Raw genomic sequence first — 12,866 nt, forward strand, 5'->3', positions numbered from 1 at the left:
ATTATGTGGGAATGAACATAACATGGCATCTACTACACACAAGTAATTCTAATGAAGTATTGTTTGGTTCTTAAAACCTAAAACCGTTTAAAACCGAGTCGGAAAGGACAGAACAAATGTTATAGAGCTTTTGCTTGTTTGTTCAATTCCTCCGAATGATCTTAATAACATATTAAAAATCAGATGTAATTTAAGAAAGTTTCATTAGGAATAACTAAATTATTGGGAAAAAAATCCATTTAAATAACTTAAAGGTGTTCCATGTCAAATTGGCCAAAAAAAAATTGTCATGTCATCTCAGATTTCAATGATTTTTTTTGGTATATAAACTTACATTCATTAAAAAAAAACTTCACTCCGAATTTTATACCTAACAAAGATTTAGGTTCAAATGTTCATCACTATTGAACAAGTATTTCATGAGTTAAAGCCAATTACATGATGCAAGTTGCTAAAAAAATAAATGATACTGCATTTACTAGGCCGTACGAGGCTGCACATATGATCAACTTAAATAACATTCCCATATATATAAAACTTTAACACTAAATTTTCAGAGCTCACTTTACCGCAATAGGCGCAAAGCATTTTATTATAAATAATACTAATCTAACCTTTTAGATAGCTACTCAAAGGATATCGAGGAAGGTATTGAGGTAAGACTAATATCAAATTGACAGAAATTAGACATTGAGAAAGATATTGAGTTAAAACATCAAATATGAAGAGTCAAGATGAGACAATAGGCATGCGATTACGTAAAAGACGATTTGCTCTGCAGATTTTATTGTTTTCATCCAGCGTACATTTTTAATAAAAGATGTATTAATTCAAATTGTTTACCTATAATTCATTTAGAATTTTATTTAATGCAAAATTTGTTTTGTTTAAAAGATTTTGACTTTTGACTTCATTTATGTTTCACTGTAACAAACACTGCATGCATATATCGTAATAAGCAGCAATAAAATGCACCAAGTGGCACAGAGAAAAAGTGGCAATTGCGAACTATTATGTTATTAAAATCAGTCAGTCTCATGCTGATGAAAGGTTTATCCTAGTCCTTAAGCACGGCATTCTAAAATCTCATACTAAAATGTAGGAGTGTTAAAAATAAAAAAAATAAAAATAAAAAAAAGGGGTAAATAAAAAAAAACAATTTTTAAATTTTGAGGTTGAAAATTTAATCAAATCCTTTTTTTATTTTTTTGAACATAAAATTAATACCAAAAATTAATACTGTTTTATTTCTTTGAGTACATACAGCAATAAAAAAAAGACATCCTTCCATTATTTTTATTCGTTTCTATTTCAGTTATTTCTTGTTTCAAATTTTCATACCACTTTAACATACAACTTACTGATGTCAACATCAGCCACCTTATTTTTCTTATAAAGTTCAAAACTCATATGTACAGAACCATAAATACTAAAAAGTTGCTGGTGTAGTGTTTTTTGCTTCATTTTTTAGCTGCTTCATATGGCTAAGAGGCATAATGTTTACGTTTGAACGTAAAAATTAAAAATTGAACCGAATATATTTTGATCTAAATAAAAAAAGCTACGAACTTTAATTTAAATAAAACCGAAATTGTATGAAATGCAGGAAAGATTTGATAGTAGTCTAATAAAGTCATTGTGCTAAGTTTCATACTCTTGTATTTATCTTTACCTTTAAAACACATTTCAGAATCGCTTATTACATTTTTATTACATCTGTGTGTTATTCAATAGAACTGTTAGTTCAAATGCACACATATCTGTCTTCACATTATTAATTACTTATTTTAGAAGAAAGAATTTCAGCAAACCTGGTGAAGATCAATACAAAAGGAAAGGATGTAGATAAAGTCTTAGAGAAAAACAGTGCCTTTGAACACAATTGATAAGAAAAATAAAACAAAAAATCCCACAAAATGTCAAAATTCCTACCACCTTTCTCCAACCATAGAACCCTTTACTTCTCTTACTGATGATTAAACTGCGATAGCTGCAGCGTCAGAAGAGAAACAAAAGCGCAAGACATGCTTGACAGAAAGGAAATGACTCTAGATTGCTACAATTAAAATCAGTTGATTTAAAACGTTTGATTTAAATCAACGATTTTAAGAAAGGAAATGACTTAGAATTACTGTGATTAAAATCGTTGAAATCGTTAAAATCGTAAATTAAGTGCAACAAATGCAAGTTTTATTAAAACAAAAATTATCAAGCAACAAGTTTAAAGTTAAATATAGAATAAATTGAAAACAAACGTAATAAGTAATAAAAATCAAAGATGTAAGGATGCAAGCAAATATTTAGGACTTGAACAAGCACAAAAAATGTTTTACCACTTTTCTTCCTGTTTCGTAAATGGAACGAACGATTTTATTATATTTCTCTTCTAAGTTTAACTTTAAACAGGCTGTCTGCTGCTTTAGTTTTGCGTAATGTAATTGTTTATAATGCAGCCAATAGTTATCTAATCTATACATTGACTAATTAAAGCTGATATTTTTTAATAAGTTCTTTGTTTGAGTGAACCACAAAAAAAGGCACGGATAAAAGCACACAATAAAATTCCTAATACAATTCAGATACAATTGAGGAATGTCAGTACTCATCACTGATAAAACTGGCGAGTTACCAGTTATAAGAATTGAATCAATAGCAATATATACTATGTCTATTTAAATAGTAAAAAATTTATTCAGCAAAATTTTTCACATTTTTTAGTAAAGTGCAAGTTAAAGTTACTGCTCAAGCATTTAAAGTTACATTTTGGCAATCTTAGTAATTGCTGTGTCCATGAAGGGTGGTCAGACCTTAAAAGAAGCTTTTTCTTTTTTTATTGAGAGAACGACGATGACGTTGTTCACAAATCAAATATATCGCAAATAAGTTGGACTGGGAGTAATGGTTATCATAATGCTGAGAAATATGAAAATAATGTAACCATTAAAGATAACCATGTAAAAAAGATGATCGCTTTGTAGACCCTGCAGTGTCGTAAAGTGCTTGAGGAAAAGCAGTTTTTTTAAATGCTATTTTAGTGACATGCAGTTAGCCTTTATTTATTTTTTACAGCATGCTAACTTTTTGTTGCATTGTAAAAAAACAAATTACTTTTTTTTTTTTTTCAACAGTATTCAATTATAAAATGTTTTACTGGCACAAATACATAGCATGTGACAAAGTTTGAGTTATTTTAAAAGCACCACAAATGGTTAAGTATGTGTGCTGTAACAAATGGCAGCCTTTGAAGAGTATTAGTAGTAAGTTTTCTTTTTACATTAAATCACAACTAAATTGTATTACCTTGCATACTATTTCAGAACTTTTTTTTAACTGATGTCTTAATTCAGCTCAGGTTGCCAACTTGGTGCGGTTTGAACATATCATGTTAATTAAACAAACCAACAATAACCAGCCTACGGAACAGCGACTAATAAAATTATTTATTTATATGAGTAATTTTTTTACATTAATTGAAGAAGCCATCAGGAGAAATCCACCAACAAATCTTGTCACTAAAAGACTTTCATGTGACAAGGTTTGCTGATGGATTTCTCAACAAACGCAGTTGCATGACACATTATTTCACAACATAATTACAATTTGTATTATTTGAGTACTTATGTGTATAGACAAGGCCTAAGCCAAGAAGTATAGATATAGTAAGTTTTAAGAACAAAACAGCAAAATTGAGCCCGTTATTAAGGCTTTTAACAAAGACTGGTTCTTGGTATACTCACATACGTACTCTTTTAATACAAGTTGTGATAATGCAGCAAAATAATTTTTTTTAACTGCGTTCGTTAATTCTAAAGAAATTTGTTATACATAATGCATATTTAGTGACTTTATTCTTAAATTCAGCTATTGTGAGTATTGCAAAATATATTAAACAGCAGTAAACTGCAATATGAGGACAGACAGTGTAAGTGTTAGTCTTTTGCTGGCAGTATAGCCATTAGACCGCTAGCTATACTGTCAGCGAAAGACCAACTAAGATCCAATGAACAACCCGCCACCGGCTCAATGCCGCCAAGCCAGAGATGGTACGGCATTTTTTATTATATAGCAGTTCACTATTGGTTTTACCAATCTATGTTTAAACATAGATTGGTAAAACCAATAGTGAACTGCTATATAATAAAAAATGCCGTACCATCTCTGGCTTGGATCATTTGGAAGGAAATGCAATAACTTCCTTAAAATCATACACAACTTTGAACTGAATTACCAGGAGTTTTGTCTTGGAGTACCCGCTGCTAATATACATTAAGCCAAATATACATTAGAAAATTTATAGATTTTGAAAAAAATAGCTAACAGCTATGTGGCCACAGCAATTTTAGAAAAGCTCCATATGTCATATGTCAAAGTTACGAACTATTCTCTACAAACTGTAGAAATCTAAGGTCTACAATTTTTTCAAAGATGCACAGTTGAACAAGATATTACCGAATTCAACGACCAAAAGGTGGTATCTTCGATATAGTAAATAGTCTTTAAATTTGATATAAAACGCATTATAATATTAAATTAAAAACCTAGTGTCTTTCTCAACAGTTGAATCGTAAAACTTGCATAAAGAACGACAACCAGGAATTAAATGAGCTTGAACTTCTTTTGATCTTCTTATATTTTTTACGCTTTCTTAAATATACTCATCAGGATTTCAATCAACTTTTTGGGGAATTAAAAAAGATGGAGAACACATTCCAAAATATATTGAAGCGCTAAAAACGCAATTTCTGTATAACGATTACAAACATTTTTAACTTTGCCTTTTTTTTGTTTTGCAGAAACCTAAGATGTAAAAAGTACAATATAAAGCCTCTTATGAACAAACTGTTTAATATAATTTAATAGAATACTAACAATAATTTCACAATAAAACAGGCCAGAAAATTTTCTACGGTATTAAAGTGAAGTAGGCAAACCCTACTTGACCCCTAAGTACTTTCCTCTAGAGTTATGATTCCTTAAATTAAGATATATGTTCAATTGCACAATATAGAAATAATAAAAAACATTAAATGCCAACTGTTTCAACCTTATTGTTGTCATTGTATATTTCTGCGTTTTTTTGAGTGTAGAACGAAATAAATTAGGTATTATTACCTCAAAAAATCATTGCAGGTATTATGTAAAGGAAATCCGAAAATGCTTCTGCACATAACACACCTTTCAAAAACATGGCACCATTTTTTTTTTATAAATTAATTTCACATGTGTTTTATAATCTATAATTAATTTTTATTAGAAATTGAAAAATACAGATCTGAACCGCTTTTCATTGAAATTTAAATCAAGTACTTAACAATAACGGGGGACTAATTAGATAAGTTTTACTACAAAATCCAGGTGTATATGTCGGAAACCTTTCTCCAAAAAACTTAAAATTGAACCTTAAAACAGATGCCCCGCAGATGTAAATTGTAACTTACAGCAATTTGTAATTAAAAACATGGCGCTCAAACAATTTCACAACTAACGCATAAAAAGATTTTTAAGAAGTATTTTTTGGGTAAAAGTAACAATATATTTTTCGCAAATTAAAATTTAGTAGACTAAATTTAGTTACACTAAAAAGTTAGTCGACTAAATTCATTCGACTACAAAGTTAGCGGACTAATATTAGTTACGCTAAAATGTCAGTCGACTAACTTTAGTTACGGTTTCTTTAGTTAAGTTAGTTACAATTTTTAGTTTTGGTAGCAGCACTAATTGTTTACGATTAAAAACAATTTCGTTAAAGTATAAGCTTCTTCTTCTGAAGCTTAGCAAAAAAAAATTTTACAGGTATTTTTTTAGTAACAATATTGTTAATTTAAAAAACACTTGAAAAGTTATAAAAGAGTTGATAAATGTAAAGCTAAATAAAAGTTACTCCCCAACTAGCCTTAAAACAAAGCATCTTGAACTGGTGTCAAAGATTTTATGCAAATCATTAAGTATCATCTTAATTCATTTTTCAAAGAAATTTTTCCTGATGTATATAAGTTGGCCCCAGCTTTTCCAGTCTGCAAAAAAGGATTTACGGTTGATTGCACAAACTATCGTACAATTTCTCTTCTTTCTAATTTAAGCAAAGTTGCTGAAAATATTATGCAAAACAAATTTTGAATTATAAATTATGTCTTCCAAAATTAAAAAACCAAAATTAATGCTCATATAAACAACAGTTTGGTTTTCGTAAAATGCATTCTACAGCTCACGCTCTCATCAAAAATGCAAAAAATAAAAGAGCTGATAATGGAAACTTTGCTTTTGGGGTTTGTTTTATTTATAAAAAACTTTTGACACAGTAGAACATGATGCTCTCCTATTAAAGCTTAACTATTATGGTGTATGTGGCATACCCTTGCAATTATTTAAATCATAGGTTTCCAATCGTAAAAAGTTTATTACTTTAAATAGCACTTTCTTAGACATTAAAAAGCGTTCGCATTGGTATTCCTCAGGCATCCATATTAGCTCCTCTTCTCTTTATTATCTGCATCAAAGATCTAATCTTTACATCAAATATTCAAATAGGCATCATTTTTCTGATGATACTAATCTTAAATTGATAAAAAACTCTTTCAAAAAATATATTAATCAGGATACGGCAATTCTTGTTCGATGGCTTCGAGCAAATAAAATCTCATTGAATATTAAAAATAAAAACGCAACATACAAACTTTTCTAAAAAAAACTAACAAGAACCTTCCAAAATACTTAAACTTTAAAATAAGCGGCCGAAAATTGTCTTCCTCTAGTAACATAATTTATCTTGGTGTTGTGACAGATGAGAAACAATTATTTAAAACACACCTAATGACCTTACTTCGAACTTAAGCCGTTCCAACGGCATGTTAGCAAACGTTCAACACTACGCTAACTTTGAAACGTTACTACCTGTATAATTTTGAAACGTTACTTTCTGTGTATTACTCAATTTTTGGTTCACATTTGCAATATTCATGTCAAGTTTGGGAACAACCTAAAACCTGTTTGTCTTTTCTAAAACTATTTCATTTCAAAATAGAGCAATACTGATAATTCATTTCTGCCCAAGAAACTTCCACACTGAAATCCTGATTCTTACACGAACTCATTTCTACCATATTTCATAACTACTTTACTACTAGAAAAAATGTGGGCATAATCTAAGATCAGTTACTTATAACAACTTAACTATCAAACTAAAACAAACAACTGAACAGAATAAAGTCCATAACATGCAGTATGTCATGGACCTTATTTTGTTATATGTTACATACTAGTGTATCCATTCTTTAAATACCCTTCCGTACACCCTAAAAACAGATTTTATTCTTAGGTCCAAGAATCTGTTCTTATTCTCCATCATACTCTTATACTCCATAATTTCTACCTGAAAAGTTACGTCTGATTTCATTCATTATCTCAATAATTTTTTTTTTTATTCATTTGTACATTTTTTAATTTTAAATTTGTGTATGTTTTTATACGCGCAACTATAATACATTAAGTTAATTGATTTATCCATATTACTTACTTACAAATTTTTGTAAAGTTCAACTTTTGTCATGTGATAAGTTCTAATGTTTCTAAAGTTTCTAATCTTTTTCTTTTAATGCTTTTCTTTATCTTAATTTGATCATCGAGTTTTATAGTAAATTACTATTTGCAATAACTTGTGTTTTTTTTTTAACATCTTTATCAACTCGAAATATATTGATAGTGATTGATTAATGGTCACTAAATGGTCACTAATGGTCACTGCAAAATTCTTTTCTAGCTGGGCTATAACAGTGTGTATTTTTATTGAATATTTCAATTAACAATATTGCTCCAATATAATATTATAGAATTATATTATCTATAGAGAGTATAGGTTTTTATAGGAGTCATAGGTAAAAAGATTTTGATAATGTTAATAAACCAAGAAGCCTAAGCTTCAGCCCTAATCCTATACCATAACACTTATGCATGATAAAAGAAATCAGCACAACAACAAATCTCATAGACTTAATGATGATGCGATAAAAAGAATAAAAAACTACATTTCAGCCTTTAGAGGAAGACAACCTCACTATTTATTTGAGGAAAAGTTGACGCTTCTATTTGCCAGTGAAGTTAAATATCAGGCTCTCCAAAAACTCCAAGTCGAAACAAAAATTCATAAACAAAGGCAGACTTTTATAAAAGAAAACGAGATGCTCGACTGAAGGAAAGCAAAGAACAAAACTTCGGAGCCAATAATATTGATTTGAATAAAATCTTGAGCTTCCCAAACATGTGGTATGCTGAGTTATTAGGTCTTTTAAAGGCATAAATTATCAGTCCTCTATTGGATAAATCACTTTTATTACTCTTTCTTGCATTTTCCTTTTGTATTTCTGCTGTTTTCTTTGTGTTCTACTGAATCTACCCAGGAGAACACAAAGCAAACAACAGTCTGGCCATAAAGTCCCTTAACTAGCACTGGCAAAAAATGCTAGTATAGTCTAAAACACTGGAAAGAAGGCCAATTAAAAAAAGAGTCCATTTTAATCCTATTTACAAAAAAATAAATATTCTTATAGCTTTCCTTGTATAAAAGATATAAATAAAAATTATGTAAATTTATTATGATGAGTTAAACATATTCTAAACAAAGATAATAAAAGTGATTTTGTTTCATATTTACTGTTGCATATAGCTTTAAACTTTGAAATTTAAATCACTCTAAACTACAAATGTGTGACTGCCGTTTTTTTCCCATGTGGTCTTCAATTGTAAATATACTTTGTAATCATGTTTTGTAATAATATTTTTGATTTTGACTGTTTAGGGCCAGTTGTAGAATTTCGTTCTACTAATTTCGTTCTACTAATTTCGTTCTACAGTACTTAAGTAAACGTAGTAATTTAAAAGAAGAAAAAACTTTTTTATTGAAAAGAAGGTATCTTAATTTATCTTTGTGTTTGTAGCAAGAAAATTACACTTTTGAAACATGGACAATAAGAATCTACTTAAATCAAAACACTCGACCAAAACTTATGAGAAAAGCACTAACGCCCATAAACATAACAAGATCATTTCTTTGAAATGTTTACCGTAAAATCGCCTAACTTTGGCCACTTATCAACTTTTGGCTTCATAGCTTTTGATCAGAGTATTTTGTAAAATACTTTATATCTTAAAACACGTAAGACGGTGCAGTCTACGAGTCCTAACTGTATAAATTACATATTGTTTCAAAGAGCTTACTTTTTTTATATATATAAATACGGTGGCCAATTTTTGAAATGGATCACCTAACTTTGGCCAAAAATCATGTTAAATGCACAATTTTTCAGTGAAAGTATTTGACATTGAATTGAGTTTACAAGATAAGTAATTTAGCATTTTTGAAAACACTTGCTCAATGGAAGTAGCGATCAGATTGAACAAAAGTGTTAACATGATTTCAGCGAGTTTTAGTGGTTGAAGTATTTCAGAAATTTGCAATTTAGATTTGTCAACTTTGTTTATGTATAAAAGTAAATAAGCCTGAAGAGAAGATTTTGGAACTGGTGAGGAGCTGATCTTGAGGAGAACATCTTCTAATTTGATCCAACAAAAATTGTCTTTTGTTGCGAACAAAAAAAGGTTTTTGTTGGATCAAATTAGAAGATTTTTTTGTGTTCCATTTCTGAATCACTTGCAACAGCGTTGACACTTACATCGGAGCAAAAAAAGCAACAACCAGTGACTGACACAGGTGGTTCGAGTTTGGAAGCAAGTATATAAAACGGATGTTGTTTTCCTGGCACAAGTTTACAATTTCGGTGCAGAAATGGTTTGAAAGGTCGTCTCCGATAACCACTTTTGGGTTGTCCAAAACTTTCATATGCGGCATCAATGTTGTTTTAAACCAACCAATCAGCACATGTAGCTGAATCAAACTAACCATGCAAAGTGCAATTGAATCGAGATCCTTTTTGACAACAATCCCTTTTATCACATAACGCCCGACACAGCATTTCATCAGAATATTCACTATAATAATGTTTTTTAGCATATTCACTATAGTAATGTTTTTTAGGCAAGTTTGCGAAAAATGAGTAAAAATGCGTAAATCTGCTAGACACTCAAGAGAGTCAAAGGACGCAAGAGACTCTCATGAGTCCTCTTACTCTCTTAACACTCAAGAGAGTCCTTTGACTCTCTTGAGTGTTTAGCTGTAGCTGCTATTGCTCGTTAGGCTCAAGATCAGCTTGGGTTTCTGATATTTGACTTGAAGAAGCCTTTTCAGGTGCCAACTCTTTTTTTAGTTTTAGTTTGATGTTGTGTTTGAGTCTTCGTTTTAGATTTTCCCTGTTGCTAAGTTTCCCTGCTGCTAATTCTTAGGTGGTAATGTGACATGAAGTAGCTTATATAGCTCTTCTTAATAAGTTTTTTCCCAAACTTTGAGGTTAAAAGAAACCCTTGTGTAATTTTTACTTACAAAAACTAACATGCTAGTGTTTTCATGTTTTACATTATGCCTAAAATCTTTAACTGCACTACCTTCTCCTGAAAACATTCTTTCTGATGAAGCAGTAGTCGCAAATATTGCCAAGTAACTTTTAGCCAGACCCACTAGCAAAGATAACTCATTTTTACTTTGCTTTTACTTTCAGGTAATTCAGGATATTATCTGATCATTTTCACATTCAAGCATCAAGGGTGGCTTGAGCTTTGATTGGCTTGATTTTCAAGTCTCAGGGCGCTGCGATGAAACCTGTCTCCTGTCTTTATAAATCTCAAGGTCCACTGGATCCATAGTTTAGTCACGGTCTGATGTTTCTAGCGAAGAATGATTATCATCCAATGAATTGTAGAACTAGGTTATGATTGTGTGATTGTTAACCAATTCCTTGATGACAGCTTCCATCCCTTACTCACTGCGTACTATATTTTTGAGTGTATATCCTCTATAATATGAGTGCAGAAGTGAACCCATATTATTGGGTAGACTTTTCTCCAAATCTTCCATAAGGTTCTGTAGGCACTCTGCAACTTGAGGGACACGCTCTTCAAAGTCATTACGATTCTTTTGCAAACCAAGCGGATATTTACAGTCTTTGTATTTTGTCCATGGTCACCTGTTTTTCTGAAGACCAGGAATCAGAGCATCTTTTCCATTCTGCCAGAAAAAATGTTGTAAATATTAATACACTCTAAATCATCAGGAATCAAAAATTGTAGATCTGGTTTGTTTAGGGTTTCAAGAGTAACCAATAAGTCAGCTTCCAAGCTGAGGATTGACTTAAGCATCATTGTATTATTAGTGATAATTTACATTTTTTGCTTTGTCGTTTGGAGACTTTTTCTATGTGATGTAAGTAATGAACAAGAAGAAAGATTTTATTCGGACATAAAAATTAATAAAATAACGTTGCAAGATGCTTGATTTTAGTAGGCGTTTGAAAAGAAACTGTATCAATATTTCTAAAATGTTATAAAAAATGGTACAAAAAAGAAGTTTTTGCGATAAAATTTGAGTTTGACATTTGTGAAATCACCTTCCTAGCCATCTTAAGAAAAATTTTTACGTGGTGTAATAAAACGGACTTGAGTTTTAAAAACAGCATTTAAAAAATGTTATAAAAAAATTTAATGGGGGTAAATTAGAGGTTGTCCGACCTCAGTGGAGACGCTAGAATTGGAATCACGTCTTTTATGTCCAACGAAGAGTTCGCCCTCACACCAAAGATTTTGCACCGTCCAGAGAACTTAGACAAGCATCAGGATAATTCTAGGGTTTTCGGCAACCCTTCGGTAGGTCAGCAGACTAGCGAGCTTTTTTTAGATATAAATTGCTCCTATTTATATTTTCTACTGAATGTTCAAACGAGAGTGAAATCATCTATGCTGGGCAAAGACGCGTGAGATGGGCTCCATGACTGGTGTGGTACAAACTATTAGTGTTTGATTTTGTACAAATTCAATTATCTAAGTAACTGTAGAAATGATATGCTGCTAAGACTATTGAAGGATTTAGTTTGATAATAGGAAACTTTCATACGGCGCTAAACCTTCTTAAAGTACTTTAGGAAATGCTTAACCAATTAGAGCACAACCCTTAAATAAACTCTCACACACCCAAACCAATGACAAAAATGTAACATCACTCAGAAACCATGGTTGCAGCAACATTGGTTGACATGTTTGAAGTTTGAACAGATTTTGTATTAAACGTGAGAATAATCAAACCTTCTTGACTTCTATTTTTAATAGTATAATAATCATCATAGCTACAATTAAATTTAACAAAAGAAATGTAAAATTTCCAATGGACCATTGACAAATTATTATCATTATTATGTGATAAGCTTAAAATTTGTAAAGCATGGGACGTTTAATAAACGCTTAACAAACACTTAACAAGCGTTTAACAAGCGCCTAACAAACGCTTAGGAATAAATGTCGCAAGAATCATTTTCAATAACATAATCGTTTTACATACTGAAGATATAAAGGAAATGTTTGATTGTTTGAATCGGAAACGTCGAAAGACTGCGCTTGCAGGTGTATGTTTTTTACTGTATTTTTTTTTACTGCAGTATGCTTTGTAAGTTTTGTTAAGTTTGGTAAGTTATGTTAAGTATGTTTTTTACAGTGAAGACGTTAACAATTCAACTCCATGTAACCAAGACTTAAAATGGCATGATCCAGAAAAAATTCGGCCACTTTTGAGAGCAAAAATAAATATGACAAATTTTACTATTTAACTGCTTTTTAATATTAAAGTAAAGACCAAAATTTTAAACAGCGTTTCAATTGCACTCAATTAGTAACAAAATGTCAACAAAAGAAGAAATTTAGAGAACAAAAGATTTGCACAATTATCTTGAAAATCCGTCGAAGTACAAGTACGTTTCAGTGGATAAATTTATTAA

The 12,866-nt window shown here is 30.6% G+C and overlaps 1 long non-coding RNA gene across 1 annotated transcript; it reads right to left on the reverse strand.

Annotated features, from left to right (window-relative positions):
- Positions 1–470: 470 nt before the first annotated feature.
- Positions 471–2,475, reverse strand: LOC149894751 (uncharacterized). The gene is made up of 2 exons (XR_016454595.1): positions 2,334–2,475; positions 471–2,056 (listed from the first exon to the last, which is right to left on the reverse strand). It is a non-coding gene; the product is annotated as an uncharacterized LOC149894751 (long non-coding RNA).
- Between the last annotated feature and the right edge of the window lie 10,391 nt (positions 2,476–12,866).

Source organism: Hydra viridissima, unplaced genomic scaffold, assembly GCF_058129835.1.
Source record: "Hydra viridissima isolate aposymbiotic clone 2 unplaced genomic scaffold, HvirCarnegie_v1 scaffold_1, whole genome shotgun sequence".
In the NCBI taxonomy this organism is placed as follows: Eukaryota; Metazoa; Cnidaria; class Hydrozoa; order Anthoathecata; family Hydridae; genus Hydra; species Hydra viridissima.